This window comes from Phacochoerus africanus, chromosome 2 (assembly GCF_016906955.1).
Source record: "Phacochoerus africanus isolate WHEZ1 chromosome 2, ROS_Pafr_v1, whole genome shotgun sequence".
NCBI classification, from domain to species: domain Eukaryota; kingdom Metazoa; phylum Chordata; class Mammalia; order Artiodactyla; family Suidae; genus Phacochoerus; species Phacochoerus africanus.
In genome coordinates, this window is record NC_062545.1 from 177662264 (window position 1) to 177679245 (window position 16982).

Sequence of the window (16982 nt, forward strand, 5' to 3'; positions counted from 1 at the left end):
GCAACGCCAGATCCTTAACCCACTGAATGGGGCCAGGGATCGAACCTGCCTCCTCATGGATACTAGTTGGGTTTGTTAACCACTGAGCCATGACGGGAACGCCTATATTTTTTGTTAAAGTCTCATTATTATTTTTCAATGATAAACAGTTTGGTTTTTAAATTTACTTCTTTGCAAAAAAAGTAGCTTCCACTGTCTTTTACTTCAATAGTTCTAAAAGCTGAACTCTGAATATCCTAGAGCTTCCAATCTCATATTTGCAACAAAAATCATTAAATGACATCTGCATATGGAACTGTACGAAGTTATAAAAGATTAAATTTCACAAAAATGGTTTTTCTTTTAGGCACTTAAATTTTAAGGCAGAAGCTACAATAATATATTGTAATGAAGGCTAAAAATCCATTCAATTTTTAAGTTAAATAATCTCCAATCCTGATTTTGTTATGCTACAGAACAAAAACATAACAAGGTTGTGAGTGAGCCTTTAGTTTTTAAAAAAACCTCAAATCAAAAGTAAATGATATTCAAGCTTTTAAAATTATTTATTGCTATTTCAAATTTTTAGAGGAAATCATGTACTTCAGCATGCATGGTCTTAGATTTGTATTAGCTGTTTCTTACATTCAAATTTTATTTCCCACACCTAGAAATTAATATTTGGAAAAAAAAAAAAAAAAGGAGTTCCCATCGTGGCGCAGTGGTTAATGAATCTGACTAGGAACCATGAGGTTGTGGGTTCGATCCCTGGCCTTGCTCAGTGGGTTATGGATCCGGCATTGCCGTGAGCTGTGGTGTAGGTCTCAGACGCGGCTAGGATCCTGCATTGCTGTGGCTGTGGCCCAGGCCAGAGGCTGTAGATCCGATTAGACCCCTAGCCTGGGATCCTCCATATGTCCCAGGAGTGACCCAAGAAAAGGCAAAAAGACAAAAAAAAAAAGAAAAAAAAAGAAATGAATATTTGGGGTGATGAACCATGCAGTTGCATTCTGTAATACTTGGTAAATTAATAAAATATTTAAACCTAAGAAGCTTGGAACTTATAAATCTAGGTTTACAGCATCTCTTATCACTGAATTTATAACTACTCCAATCAGTTTTTGACATCATGTAAACATAAAAAGGCTAATCCAGAAAATACAAATTCAATCAGACCAAAAATATCAAGTATCTTTATCTACAATAACTTCTGTGAGAAATAAATATACAAGTTAAAAATTCATGTACAAACTACCATTCTATCCAGTAGTTTATAAGAGAAAAAAGGAAATATTCCTCAACTAACAAGAGCTGACAAAGAAAGGTATCATGGGAATGATACAAAAGCCACTGAATTCTTCTGTAGAATGTTAATTCAGCAAATATGTACTAATGCATATGCTTATGTGCTTGGCAATGTGCTAGTGACAGGAACCCTGCACTAGGAGTTATAATACTCACTAGCCATTCACTTTAAGATCTCAAAACCAGAAATGAATAAATTGGGACAGCTGCATGGAAAGATGGCAAAAGTATGTACAGGTTTTCTCAATCTCAGTTCCTTACAACCTAATGAAATGCTCATCAGGAGGTATAAACTGCAAATAAACTAGCAGAACTAAGAACTGGCCCAATGCGTTGTACAATATTTCCCCCTCTTCTCCTGTGAGATACCTTCCAAGTGGATGCTTGAATCTGTGGATAGTGCAAAACCCTATTTATGGTATGTTCTTTCCCTTACATACATACCTATGATAAAATTTAACTTATAAATTAGGTACAGTGAGAGATTAAAAATTAATTATAACAACATACTGTAATAAAAATTATGTGAGTGTCATCTCTCTCACTTTAAATATCTTATTGTACAAATTCATTACCTTGCCAACTTAACTAAGCATTTATCATGCACTGTGGCTGTAACTTTTGCAGTTTGGTGTACAATAGCAAAACAGGCACGAATTTTTTAGTTTTTCACAATTTTCACAAATAAAAGATCTGTTCAGGGTAAGACCTTAGCAACCTTGGCATTAGATTATTTCTCCTCATTAAGTCGAGAGCTTTTACCTTTTCACTTAAACTTTATAGCTTATCTTTGGTATATCCAAATTGCCGGCATCACTACTCTTGTGCCTTGGGGCAATTATTAAGTAAAATTATGGTTAACTTGAACACAAGCACTATGATACCTGATAGTCCCTCCGATAATCAAGGGCACTGCTAAGTGACTGAGCGGGATATACTGGAAAAAGGGATGATCAACGTCCCTTGCAAGACAGTGTGAAATTTCATCATGCTACAAAGAAAAGCATCCAATTTAAAATTTATGAAGCACTTATTTTCAGAATTTTCAATGTAATATATTCACATGGTAGCTGACTGTGGGTAAATGAAAACCACACCCCACCCACAGTGGGCCCATGAAGGTGAAACTACAGATGGGGGTGCAGGGCACTACTGTACATACATAGAAGTTAAATATACTAAGTTAAAAAAGGAAAAGGAACAGGAGGTGTAAATGAATTTCTGAAAAAAATAAATAAATAAACACCTAAATAAAGGAAGAGGGAAATACATAGACACAGGGGGAAAAAAAAAAACTGGAAGTAGACCAAATTGTAAACAGAGTTTATCTTTGAGAAGTAGGATGAAGAGGGTTCCCATTTCCTAAATATTTTTTAATTTAACATTTGCAACTAATATGTAATCAAAAGAAAACATAAGCTGGATGGATCAATTGTTTCTTTAGCTTTGTGAATCCTAGGTTCCAAGGTGAAGAATCAGGAAGTGACGGTGACGCACACAATTTTTCTACTTGGTAATTATCTGAAACTTATTTTTTTCTAGAAGTGATTTTAGAGTAAAGTTTAGAGCGCTCACCATCGAAACGAATCTGAACGGAAGTGGTCTACTTCCGTAATAACTACAGCAGAAACGCAACAAATCACACCTAATGAACGAGCAGTTGTGATGATACCACTGCCAAAGGCAAAAATGTACAAAAAAAACTTGATCCCCTTGCTGTACAGTGGGAAAATTAAAAAAAAAAAAAAAAAAAAGTCTGCGTGGGACCATTACGCTGAAGTGCTGGAAGTCACAATGCCAGAAGGGACGGGAGAGAGGAGACGAAGGAAGCGGGGCGAAGAGGCCGTACCTTGGGTGAAGAGGCTGACACCGTAGAGACGGCGGTGGCCCGGGCTCGACTTCGCTTGGAGGGCGGGCAGGAACACCACGGCTTCTGCCTCTGGCCCAAGTCGGCCGCAGCGGCGGAGCACCAGGTGACGCTCACCACCTCCTTGAGGTTCCCCAACACCAAAACTATCTGGCAATTCAAATTTTAAGAGCCTGCCCTCCAGGCACCAGGGATTGGCGCGCTCAGGAATTGCGTCACCACGCGTCTCTCTGGGACGCAGGAAAACGTGGGGCGGTCCCCGCTCCGCGAGGGCAGTGCTCTTTCCACAAAACGTAGGCAACCCCAAGTTGCCACGGGTACCGGGCACGCACCTCTAGCTGTCCTCGAAATTAATTTCCTCTTAAGAGAAGGGGCCAACCCCGCATTCTGCCGTTCCTCCCGAAATGCTCTGCGGCAGGAAGACTACGTCAGACGTCGTCTGCGCGCTCTGGCGCTTCTGTGGGTTTTTAATTTTGGTCCTTCCCGGCTACCTTCCTCCCCTACTGGCGTGAACGCTGATAGAATTTGGTTGTGCATTCCCTTCCGTCTGAAAGAAAACAGCTTGCCGAATACGTTTAAGAGCCTTTAGTTTTCTCAGGCCGTCAGGTATTTGAGGCCGAGAAGGAGCGTTTTGTTCTTGAAGCAATGGACTAAATGCAAAGTTATACTCGCAATGGGATATTTAGTTTGAGCTATTCCCCCCGGGAAATTTTGTTTTGTTTTGCTTTGTTTTTAAGAAACTTACTGAATCCTAAAGCCTTAATCTCGGCTACCCTGGTTTGCCTTACAGTTGCAGTTAGACCGAGCCGTATCAGACCACACCCAGTGATGCTGTGCCGTAGCCACGGCGGAGCACTGTGTATCCCCCGCTTCAGCGCCCCAGCAAGCCGCAGTTGCCGGCCGGAAGCATTGTGTAGTGCGCCTTGTTTCAGTCTTGGCAGAGAAAAAGGAGCCAGAGGAGTAACTAGTGTTTTCAGTCCTAAATCCCTTCTGGCTCCAATCCTGCACCTTCTTTCCATGAACTCCGTTCCCCTCCTCACCAAGTACGCATTTAGGACAGGAGAGTTTATTTTTTGCTTCATCCAAGAAAAGTTCTCAGCATCCTAGAATCATGTATCGCATCTGTCTGATAAGACTGGACTGAAATGGCTGTAATGAATTAATTTTTTAAAGAGATGGTTGCGAGCCCTTCTTCTAAAGTCTGTATCCGCTAAATCCTGTATTTACCAAATATTCAGAATCCAAAATGTAAATTTAAAGCATAAAATGATTGCAAGTAAAGAAAAAAAAGAAACCAGTTGGGGGGTAGAAAGAGCAAAGCAAATCTGTCAGAGCGGAAAAATCAAAGAAGAGACAGTAGGCTGGAGCTCTGAGACTTCAAGCCAGTTTTATGGACCAACAGATTGGCCAGGAGTCGGGAGAGAGCTCATGTTCTCCGCTGCTTAGGGAGCAGTGTAGGAAAAGGGGTAGTTTCTATTTTCAGCACAGGTTTGTTCTTGGGCTAGGTCAGTATTCAAGGGTTAGGGGGAGGCAGTTTCCTTAGGAATATAAGTAATGGTTTTGGGTGGGGGGTAGAGGGCAGTTATAAAAGAACATCGTCTGATGAATGACTCTTTAACTGGTCTCCAAGGCAGCTCATTGTTCCCCAGGGGATCAGCCTTCTAGATTTTAAGTCTGATTAGAGTTTAGGTGGCGTATAGCAAGTCATGTACGATTCCCCACCTAAGAAAATCCATGTAGATAAATGAAGTTTCTATTTTTGCAGCATAATGGAAAATTGACTGGACATGGATTTGCACCAGATCTGTGGGAAAAGCCAGACTTAAAATATGTGTTTAATGACATCTATGAAATAAACTCTGTGGGATAGAGGGGTTTTAAAGAGACAGGCATTCATATTTCAAAGCATCTGAAATGGAAATATGAAAGTTTTCTATTCCTGATGATGGAGATAGACATGACTCACAACATTCAGTCAAAATAGGAACCTTGAAATATTAAGGGCAGGTACTCAGTTTAATTTTTTTAATTAACTGTTTCTCATGTGAGAAGTAACTAGGATCTAGTGCGCTCCAGAGTGAACTGCAACAGGAATTTACATAAGAATGACAAATAATTTTCTAAGGAAACCTGGATAACAGCTTGTGGGTAAAAAAGTACAGAGAGAAGGCATACAGGCCAAGGGACAATGTTCATCTGTCTGTTGCACATTGACATGCTGCCTCGGATGGACCGTTTAAGTTTATATCTGCTGGGGATGGAGAGCTTCTTATATTCACAGTCAGGCAGCTGGAATAATCTGTCCTAAGTCTGTAACTCTTGGGAATGTATACAGACCCACTTAGGGTCCAAAAGACAGATATTGGAGGAGACAATTCCTCTAATCATTGTGTGGGAGTTGCTACCAAGGGATCTGAGTCTGCTGAGCTTGGAGGAATATTCCCACCACCATGGTAAGTTCCAGTAGGGGTACTACTTGACCATATAGCATTTTGGGGGGAATTAGAAAAAAGATACTCTTTCATCAAGGCCAGTGGTTCTCAACCAGGGATAATTTTGCACCCCTAGGGGACATTTGACAATGTCTGTAAATATGAATGTCAGGACTGAGAAGGATGGCCCTTGTAGCTATTGAGTAGAGGATAGAAATGCTGCTAAACATCCTATAATGTACAGGTCAGCTATTGATAATTCTTAAAGAATTATCAAGATTAAAATGTCAGTAATGCCAAAGTTGCAAGATCCTACACTTGTAACATGTAGCCCTGAATTAGGATTTTTGTCTCCTTTCACTCTGTGTTCCCAGTGTAAGGCATAACTGTGCAAATACTACTGTCCTCTCTGGGCTTAGAGGAAGGTTGAAAATGGAATCAACAGGGAGGTTTCCAGGCTTTTAAGAGGAGGATTCTTCAGTAGAAAAGACTGTCAAGAAGATTGTTGTGTAATAGAGACAGTATACAAGCACATAAACATATAAACATACTATGACAAATTGTAATAAGTGCTATGAAGGTGTATTAGTTTGGCTCCTGCAGGAAGCTGATGGTAAGATGGAATTCGGAATACAAGAGACTTGAGAGATACGGCCTGTGAAAGTTTAAGGGGGAGGAAAAAGAATTGGGCCTGGTAAATCCTTAGGCTTTGATGCAGATCTGCCATTTGTGAAAGAAAAAAGGAGTAGGAAGCAGAATTGGGCAGAGGGAAGGAACCAAAGATTGCAATACAGATTGACAAAGAATTGGCTAATGCAATAGGGAGTATGGGGGTAGCCCATCAGAGGAGGTCTGCAGTGGGCAGAAACCAGAAACGGGCAGGCCCTGAAACCCATCGTGCTGGAGGTGGGAAGAACATGCCTTGCCTCAAAGGCTTAATTTTTTTTTTAGTTGACATATAACAATGTATTAGTTTCAAGTATAGAACATAATGATTTGATATATATATGTATTGTGAAATGATCACCACAATAAGTCTAGTTAACATCTGTTACTGCACGTAGGTACAATTTTGTTTTTCTTGTGATGATAATTTTTAAGATTTACCATCTTAGCAACTTTCTAATATATAATTTAATATTTTTAACTATAGTCATCATGCTGTGCAATACACATCTAGAACTTATTTATAACTGAAATTTTATGCATTTTGACCACCTCTTCCTTTTGTCCACCTTCAACCCACACCTCTGGCAACCACCTATCTGTTCTCTGTATCTATGAGTTCAATTCCTTTTTTTTTTTTTTTGAGATTTCAGTATTGTGAGATCATACAGTGTTTGCCTTTCTCTGACTTATTTCGCTGACCATAATGTGCTCCAGCCCAGCCATGTTGTTGCAAATGTCAAGATTTCCTTCTCTTTGACAGCTGAATAATATTCCATTTTATATATACCTCACACTTTGTTTATTCACTTATCCACAGTGAACACATAGGTTGGCTTTATGTCTTGGCTATTGAAAATGATATTGTGGTCTGTGCTTGGGATGGAAAAATTGTTTTCAGACTTAGAGTGGGGTGAAAGAAGGAAAAGTTTATTGAGAAAAGAAACTGCTCTTGCAGTGGGAAGACTTCCTGATAATCAGGGAGAGCTGACTCTGAGCAGGTGTCATGTCTGTTTTTATAGCCCAAGGTCAAAGGAAAGAGGAGGTCTTACTCTACACTTGTTGGTTGGTTACCTCTAATGCCCTTATGGGGATCAGGTGAGGACTGGGCCAAATACCTTTCCTAGTAGGAGGCAGGAAGGAGTGGGCAGGATTGTTCAGGAGAGGCTGGAGAACTCTGCAACAGTTGTAATGGGATGGAAGGAGCAATAATTGGTAATTTTATCCTGGCAACATTGGTATCCCGAGACTCTCTTTGAGTCTATCTTGTTGGAAAGGCCTTGGAGATAATGCCACAGTGAACATGGAGATACAGATATCTTTTCAAGTTAGCCTTTTTTTCTTTAGTTAGAAACAAGCAGTGGAGTTTCTGGATCATGTGGTAGTTCTGCTTTTAATTTTTTAAGGAGTCTCCATACAGTTTTCTAAAGTGGCTCCACCAATTTACATTCCTACCAGGAATACACAAGAGTTCCTCTTTCTCCACATACTTGTCAATACTTGTTATCTCTTGTTTTTGTTGAACCCCTAGTATCATCATGGGTACTAGCTGGGTTCGTTACCACTGCGTCACAATGGGAACTCCTCTTGTCTTTTCAAATTACAGCCATTTTAGCAGGTGTGAAGTAGTAGCTCATTGTTTTGATTGGCATTTCCCTAAGGATTAGTACTTTTGAGCACCTTTTCCTATACCGCTTGGCCATTTGTATGTCTTCTGTGGAAAAATTTCTCTTCAGTTTCTCTACCCATTTTTACATCAGATTGTTGTTCTGCTGTTGAGTTGTATGAGTTCTTTTTTTTTTGGCTATTTCTTGGGCCGCCCCTGCGGCATGTGGAGGTTTCCTAGGCTAGGGGTCGAATCGGAGCCGTAGCCACCGGCCTACGCCAGAGCCACAGCAACGCGGGATCCGAGCCACGTCTGCAACCTACACCACAGGTCATGGCAACGCCAGATCGTTAACCCACTAAGCAAGGGCAGGGATCGAACCCGCAACCTCATGGTTCCTAGTCGGATTCGTTAACCACTGCGCCACGACGGGAACTCCTAGCTTGGTTCTTAATATATTCCTGCAGTCTTTCTGTTCTCTAAGTCAGTTCTCTCATATTTTCCGTTAATAGTTGTTCCAAAATTTAACCACTCTTTTCATAGTGGAATCATAGTAAAGATTAAGCACTTTAATACTGCCTAGCTCACTTTTAGCTAATGATCTCTCTTTCTACATCAAAGACAAAAATATACACCATGAAAAGGTTTTAAAATTATGACTAATCTCTACCTAAAAAAAAAGGGATTTCCCATTGTGGTGCAGCAGAAATGAATCTGGCTAGCATCCATGAGGGTTCAATCCCCTGCCTCGCTCAGTGGGTCAGGGATCTGGCATTGCTGTGAGTTGTGTAAGTTTCAGACAAGGCTCGGATCCCTCATTGCTGTGGCTGTGGTATAGGCCGACAGCTGTATCTCTGATTCAACCCCTAGCCTGGGAACTTCCATATGCCTTGGGTGTGGCCCTAAAAAGCAAAAAGCAAAACAAACAAACAAAAAACAAAACACCACGCACCTCTATCAACCATTCCTTCCATCTTTCCAGCTAGCCATTCTAGAAGAAATGTCCCTCCCTTTGTATAAGGCTAATAATTCACCAACCTATGCTCTAAGAAAAAAAAAACTCACCTAGGTCAGAGTCAAGTATTTCCAACTCTGGAGTGGGTGGGGTGGGGGGAATTTCATGACCCCCAGATGTTCTAGTTAGGGTTCTTTATCCTCCGCTTTACACAATTCTTAGCAAGGCAGGGAAGGAAGAAATGTCTCTGTGGCTATTTCCATGCACTCTCTTCCCAATAATTCCCTGAGCTACTATAACTGAGCTTCTGTCTTACTAAATCTGTTAACCCAATACCTCACTGCTAAATCTAAAAAGTTCATTTTAGCCATTATTACATGTGTCTTTTGGGCAGCATTTGACATTAGAGAAAACGGTTCAAAATCACAACTTAATATATGCCAGCCTCTGTGTTGTTTTATACATATCACCTTATTTAATCCTCACAATTATTAGATCTTATAAATGAGGAAATTGAGATAAAGTAACTTGCCAATAGATACAGGGAGAGTGAAAGAAAGAACTGGGGTTTGGTATCAAAGACAAAAACCAAAAACAGAATCTTGAAAACTCTGAGATGAGAGATTTGTCACAAATAAGAGGTCCTCAGTAACATTAACATCTGATTTCTCAGGAGAAACTATGGAGACCTGAAAGCAGTGGAATGACATATTCAAAGTGAAAAGGACTATTTAACAAGAATTCTGTATCTGGCAAAACTATCTTTCAAAAATGAAGGAGAAAGTAAGACATTCCCAGGTAAACAAAAGCTGAAGGAGTTTGTAACTAGCAGATCAGCTCCATAAGGGATGCTAAAGGGAGTCCTTCAGGCTGAAAGGAAGGAACATTAGATAGTAACTTGAAGCAATAAGAAGAAATCAAGGACTCAGATAAATGTAAAGCTAAAGGTGAATAGAAAAGTCAATATTATTATTTTTTGGTTTTTATCCTGTTTTTCCTATATGGTTTAAAAGAAAAATATGTAAAACAATAACTGTAAAGCTATGATAATGGACATATAATATGCAATGATATAATTTGTTACACAACATAAAAGAGGGGACAGAGCTTTTAGGAGCAGAGTTTTATATGCTATTGAAAATAATCTGGTAACAATTTAAACTAGATTGTTATATATTTAGGTGGAAACAACCCAACTGTCAATGGAGGAATGGATAAATCAAATGATATATATATACAATGGAATGTTATTCACTCATATAAAGTTATGAAGCACTTAAACATGCTACAATGTGTATGAACCTCAAAAAAAATTATACAGTAGAAAAGTGACAGAACACTGTAAACCAACTATAATGGAAAAAATAAAAATCAGTAAAAAATTATGCTGAGTGAAGGAAGGCAGACACAAGTGGTCACATATTAAATGATTCCATTTACATGAAATATCCAGAATAGGTAAACATGTAGAGACAGAAAAATGATTGGTGGTTGCCAAGGACTGTAGGGTGGGGAAAACAGGGAATAACTGATTGGTGTGGGATTTCCTTTTGGGGAGGTGATGAACATTTTTCCGTAGGTCATAGTTGTACAACATTCTGAAGGTTCTAAATGCCATTGGATTATATACTTTAAAATAGTTAATTTTTAAATGGTTAATTTTAAGTTATGTGAATTTTGTCTTAATTTTTTAAAAAAGAAAAAAAAAAGCCCCAATCATACAGAAACATGAAAATATTCACATTTTCCCACAATTATATAAAAACATTTAAAAATAGGAAATATAAAAGGACAATTTCAGCATGCATTACACACAGTAAGGGTAAGCAATTTTTTTTTTTACAGGTAATGTTTTAAAAACTCTCTTTTTTTAGTTATATATATTTTTGTATTTATTAGGTTAAATTGTAGAACACATGTCTTACTGAAGATTGCAACAAAAAAATTAAAAGCCATTGAAAATAAATTTCTTTTCTTATGCACTTTTCTTTTTTGGTCTTTTTGCCTTTTTCCAGGGCCGTTCCTGCGGCATATGGAGTTTCCCAGGCTAGGGATCTAATCAGAGCGGTAGCTGCTGGCCTACACCACAGCCACAGCAACGCCGGATCTTTTAACCCACTGAGCAGGCCGAGGATCGAACCCAAAACCTCATGGTTCCTAGTGGGATTCGTTAACCACTGCGCCATGACAGGAACTCCTCTCATACACTTTTAATTATCCTCTGGTGACAGTCACGGAAATGTGTGATTCTAATCTCTTTTCATGAAAGAGTGTCACTACTCTATGAAGAGTACAGCTACCTGACAGACTCTAACTGCACTTTTTTTTCAGGATCTGTTAAAACCTTTGACCTAAATAAATATTGTTGAGCAAACTGGACAGCCACATGCAAAAGAATGAAAGTGGACCACTATCTTACACTATACACAATTAATTCAAAATAATTAAAGACTTGAACAAACAAGAAACCATAAAACTTCTAAAAGAAAACATAGGCAATAAGCTCCTTGACACTGGTCTTCACAATGATTTTTTGGATTTGACACCAAAAGTAAAGGCAGCAAATGTAAAAATAAACAAACATCAAACTAAGAAGCTTTTTCAGATCAAAGGAAACCATCAATTAAATGAAAAAAAAAAAACCTACAGAATGGGAGAAAGTACTTATAAATCGTATACCTTATAAAGGGCTAATATCCAAAATGTATTAAGAACTCATACAGGAGTTCCCGTCATGGCGCAGTGGTTAACGAATCCGACTAGGAACCACAAGGTTGCGGGTTCGGTCCCTGCCCTTGCTCAGTGGGTTAACGATCCGGCGTTGCCGTGAGCTGTCGTGTAGGTTGCAGACGTGGCTCGGATCCCGCGTTGCTGTGGCTCTGGCGTAGGCCGGTGGCTACAGCTCCGATTCAACCCCTAGCCTGGGAACCTCCATAGGCCGCGGGAGCGGCCCAAGAAATAGCAACAACAACAACAACAACAATAACAACAACAACAACAACAACAAAAAAGACAAAAAAAAAGAAGCTAAATTTGGAGTCAGGTTTTGTAGTAGCACCAATTTGCAGGATTGGCAGTTTTTGTTTTTAAGAAATTTTGTAAGAAAAAAAAGATTAGGGGTTCCCGTCATGGCACAGCAGAAATGAATACAACTAGGAACCATGAGGTTGTGGGTTTGATTCCTGGCTTTGCTCAGTTGGTTAAGGATCTGGCATTTCTGTGAGTTGTGGTGTAGTTCACAGACATGGCTTGGATCCCGCTGTTGCTTTGGCTGTGGCATAGGCCAGCAGCTGTAGCTCTGATTTGACCCCTAGCCTGGGAACCTCTATATGCCACAGGTGTGGCCCTAAAAAGAAAAAAAAAAGAGAGAGACAAAAGATTAATCAAGGGCTGAAATTATTTTGGAGTGTGTATAATGGAATGGTAAGAACATGAAGGAGTTAAAGTTTTACATATAGAGTTGTTGAAATGATAGGCTGTATTTTTTATTTTGGTTGAATGGGATTAAAAATAATAGCAAAAAGGATGTTGGGAGGATTAGAAAGGTCAAGAGTCAACTTCTTGAGCTTGAAAACAGTGGGAGTTAAGCAAATAAGAAAACTGGAAGACTGAGTAGTAAGCATGTGAGATATTAGAATATCAGTGATGGGGGCATTCCTAGGTGACTCTAAAGTTTAGGAAATAGTTATTTATATGGATAGTTTGACTAGCTGTAGACTGAGAGTGGGGTGACATGAGAGGCCTGATGGTATTAACAGTTAGCAACTATGTCTATAATACCTATTATAACTAGTATCTTTGTTATAGCTAAGAGTGAAAGAAGGTGTCTTTGATTTAATATAACATGACTTTATAAGCTGTATTGTGTTCCTCTAAGTCAGTTCATACTAATAGGTAAAGAAACTACACTAAAGCCAACTTGAAATCAAAGATGAGAATTGGAACCAGTTTTTTAGAGTCTCAAATTCTTAGGAAGGAAATAGAAAGTGGTTTGATTTTTCCCAATCCCTGCTTCCAATCGTAGTGTGTCAAATATTTCTTTCTTTAAATATTGGGCTATCTTGAAAACATCTTGGCATAATTCTGTCACCTGAATATCCCTGTCACTCAAAGGAAATCACAATATTCCAGCCTCTTCATAGTCTTTGGGGAAATGCTCCAAATCACATGGGTTGGAAAAAGAATTTTCTACTTTCAGAGCAAGGTGAAGAAAAGACAAATTTATTGAGGCAAGAGATGTTCTTAACACAGTGGGCTGACTTCCTACTTGTCAGGAAGAGCCGATCCCAGGTGCATGTCATGTCTGTTTTTATATCCCAGGGAGAGGAGGGCTCTTATGATACATGTGCTGGTTGGTTGGGGGCATATTAGACCCCTATAGGGGTGGGTGAGGGATGGGCTACATACCTTTCTTAGTAGGGGATAGGAAGGAGTAGGCCAGGTTGCTCAAGTTGAGGGGGTGTCATTACAGTGAGACTGGTGAGGCAATAATAAGGGTCTGGTAATTCTTATCTTGGCAGAGGCTTTGAATTCTAACTCCTTGAAGGGGTCTTGAAGTCCCACAAGATGTTAAGACTTATTTTGTTTCTTTATTGCTAACTCATCTAGTTCCAAATATCTAATATTTAGGCTGGGGGTGAGGGTAGGGGTTGTACTTGGGTCTCTTTCAACAGTCATCTGGAGGGAGGCCAGGAATCCTCCCTAGTGTCATGTAGACCTGTTAATTGCTTTGTTCTTGTTTCGACTGTTATGTCAGTTGACCTAAATTCTGGATCAGCTTTCACACTCATGGTTCATATTGAAGACCCCATCCAGTGGCCCACAGCCCATAATGTCCAACTTAAACAGATACATGCGTGATTCTAGAGCCCCTTCAGTTGTTTTTTCACCACAGCTCCTAGGCCATACTGGAACCTGTATAATTTGTTTTAGAATGTCCCCAAATGTCTGTTTTCAGCCATATTTGTCAGTGAGTAGCTCTTGTTAACAAAAAAACAAAATCCAGCAAAGCATAAGTGAAAGCTTTGCCCTTTGAAAGAGATTCTGACTAGTGCTCTGCTGTAGCTTAGTTCTGTTGCCATCTTGTGGTTAAATAGGTATGTACACTGGGGGCCTTTTATTTTGTCTTGCCTACTGCCTTAAAGTTAAAGGCAATTTCATCTGCCTCCCCCCCCTCCCCCCGCTGTGGTTTTTTATCTGGATTCTTGAGTTAAGGAGAGAGGCAAACTCAGAGTTCATTGTCCTCCACATTGACCAGGTTCAGTGAGTTGAAGGGAAGCTCTTTCCCTATGTCTAGATTTCACCTAGATTTCCCAAACCTTTATACTTACTTACTTTATTTATTTAATTATTTATACCAGGTCGCACATCCACCTTTTAATTTTTAAGAACATCCAAACAAAATTAATACCTCAAGGTAAAAACACAACTACAAATAAATTCGACATTTTAAAAAATAGTCATTTTTAGCATTTGGGATAAATTATTGAACAAGGAAAACATGCTTATATTTTTAAACAGCAAAATGATCCTCTTGACAAGATTTTCTTTTACTATTCCAAGGATGTTTCACATCAAAATTATTATTATTATTATTATTATTTATGGCACACCTTTGGCATATGGAAGTTCCTATGCTAGGGGTCAAATTAGAGCTGCAACTGCCACAGCAATGTCAATCTGAGCCACATCTGTGACCTCCTCCACAGCTTGAGGCAAGACCAGATCCTTAACCTACTGAGTGAGGCCAGGGACTAAACTAGAAGCCTTAAGGACATCATGTTGGGTTCTTAACTGGCTGAGCCACAATGGGAATTCTGATTTCACACCAAAATTATTTAAATGCAAATACCCATAAGTATTTTAAATTCAACATATTTATAATAGAACTACACTGATCTGTTTCCCCTCACTCATCTGCATCCTCCTTCCTGCCCCCATCTCTCAATTCCCCTCCATAAATCCCTATCTTAAAACTCTCTCCTCTTCTGCTCTTTATCTTGCTGAAAGACTTTACCCACTGATAAATCAGAGCCTAAGAGCCATTCTAGATTCTTCTTCTGGTGTTTGAGCTATGGGCTTCAATATTTTTCACTAGCTATTGCAATGGTTTTTCTCTATCATGTTTTCCATTTTACAGCCTTGCCTATCTCCAAATTTTCCTTCATGTTGCTACCAGCTGGATTGGTCCGAAACTCAAATTTGAAATCCTTTAGTACTTCCACAGATCCTCAGAGTAAAGTCTAAGATCCTTAGTATGGCTTAAAAGGTACCCTGTGAATTGGCATTTGTCTGCTTTAAAGCCTCCTTTCCAATCACTGCTCTCTTCACACAGAACACTAGTGATACTTATAATTCCTGGAACATAGTGAGTTTTTTCATGCCTCTGGACCTTAGTTCATAGTGTTTCCTTTTACTTACAAAGAAACATCTGTAGGTCTTGTCTTGGGGTTGTTCAGGTCCAGTTGAGGCATCCTGCAAAATTTCCGTGGGGTATGTATCTGGGCTTGTAAGAAGCAGATGGATCACTCAATGGGGTAATTGAAGAGAGTAATGAAAGGGCTTCTTGAAGAGAATTTAATGAAGGGAATATTAACAAACAGAAACCATTAAAGGATGGTGAAATACTCCAGGACTAAAAACAGCTGGAAACCTTTATTTCCTCTAGGCCTAAAGGGGGAAGAAGGAGGAACAGCATTTCTGGAACAGGGAGAGATCTGTAACTGTGTGTGAGAGTGCCACCAGCAGTTACAAAAAAGCCTGGAGGTGGGAGGAGTAGAATAAGTAGCCCCACCCCTCTCTCCTTCTATCTTGGGTTCTTCTGCTGGTGTCTCTCATTGGCTGACTCTGAACGGAAGCCAGAGGCTGAGGAAGCTGGAGTGATGCAGTCCACATAGGGCAAGGCGGAGAATAGTAGAGAAAGGATCAGGAGAGCCAAACAGAGCAATCAGCACAGAATATAAACCCGTCTTATGGTGTTCTGTGAGAGAAACAGGGCAAAAGGGCTAGGGAGAAGTCCCCTTTCCTCTCAAAGATGTTCAATTATTCTCCTGTTTTCAGGTGGTAGCCAATATCTTAGCTTTGATAGGTTTCCCCAAGTCTTAGTCTGGGGAGGAAGTCTGGGAAACTGTTTTCATAAAATCCAATTCCTGAGACATTTTGGGATTTGCAATACAGATCAGCCTACTTCTCATTAGCTTTTGTCACTGTGCAGGTTAGTTCTCTGAGATCTCTTTTCACTAAAACATTTCACTAAAAACATTATCTTTTCTATCCTGGTAAGGGAACAGATATGCCCTCTGCTTTAGAGGAAGTAATCGTTTCTATCTTTCACAACTGTTTTCCACATAAACACCCTTCAAAAGGTAGTCTGGAGGAAAAGCCAGAGTACGCCTTTACAACACATGCAGAAACAGAGGAGATTGGAAAGATGTCTGCTAACAGTAAGGAAGAGAGAGTCAATTCATGGATTTTTCTTTTATAGAAAAAGGAAAGATTTTCTAGATTTCTGATTGGTGGAGACCCTGTATCTGATTTTAGAAACAGACAGTGGTAAAGTATGCATTATTTTATAACTCCTTTACAGGCAGTCTGTTTCATGAAGCAGAATTTAGTACTTTTTTTCAGTACTTTTTTCCATCTGTCTCAGTAAGTATGATGTCTCTTAGACTCCAACATTGAGACGCCTCTAAGTCAGCTCTTGGTATTGATGAGTTTTTGTCCTTTTTTTTTTTTTTTTGGTCATTTTATAGGTTTTTTGTCTTTTTTTTTGTCACTTTACAGAAAGTTAGGAAAGGCTTTATAGAAAGAACGTGTAAAAGATTGGCAAAACCCTCTTTGTGGGCAAATTTGACCTTGGGTTAACTTTCTAATTATGTTTCCCTGGAAACTCGATAAAGTAGAATGTCAAATGTCTAACTAGCAATGTTTAAGGTAAAAATGACCCTGGAGTTCCCTGGTGGTATAGCACGTTAAGAATCTGGCATTATCACTGCTGCGGCTCAGGTGACAGCTGTGATGCAGTTTCAATTCCTGGCCCTGGAATTTCTGCATGCTGCAGGTATGGCCAAAAAATCCCTCCAAACAAACAAACGAAAAACCCACCAGAAATGACCCTAATTGAGGTCGTTTCCTTCCTTCTTTCTTAGGAAAGTTGCAAAGAAATAGAAATTG

General features: G+C 39.5%; 1 protein-coding gene across 4 annotated transcripts in view; it reads right to left on the bottom strand.

The window, feature by feature from the left end:
* Positions 1-3564, bottom strand: part of MIS18BP1 (MIS18 binding protein 1) — a 44898-nt gene extending 41334 nt beyond the window's left edge. For 2 of the 4 annotated variants that reach the window (XM_047767257.1, XM_047767255.1), the window contains exon 1: positions 3134-3564. The gene's annotated coding sequence lies outside the window, so the exon portion shown is untranslated. The remainder of the gene's footprint in view (positions 1-3133) is intronic. The other 2 variants (XM_047767259.1, XM_047767256.1) reach the window with 2 other exon arrangements.
* Between the last annotated feature and the right edge of the window lie 13418 nt (positions 3565-16982).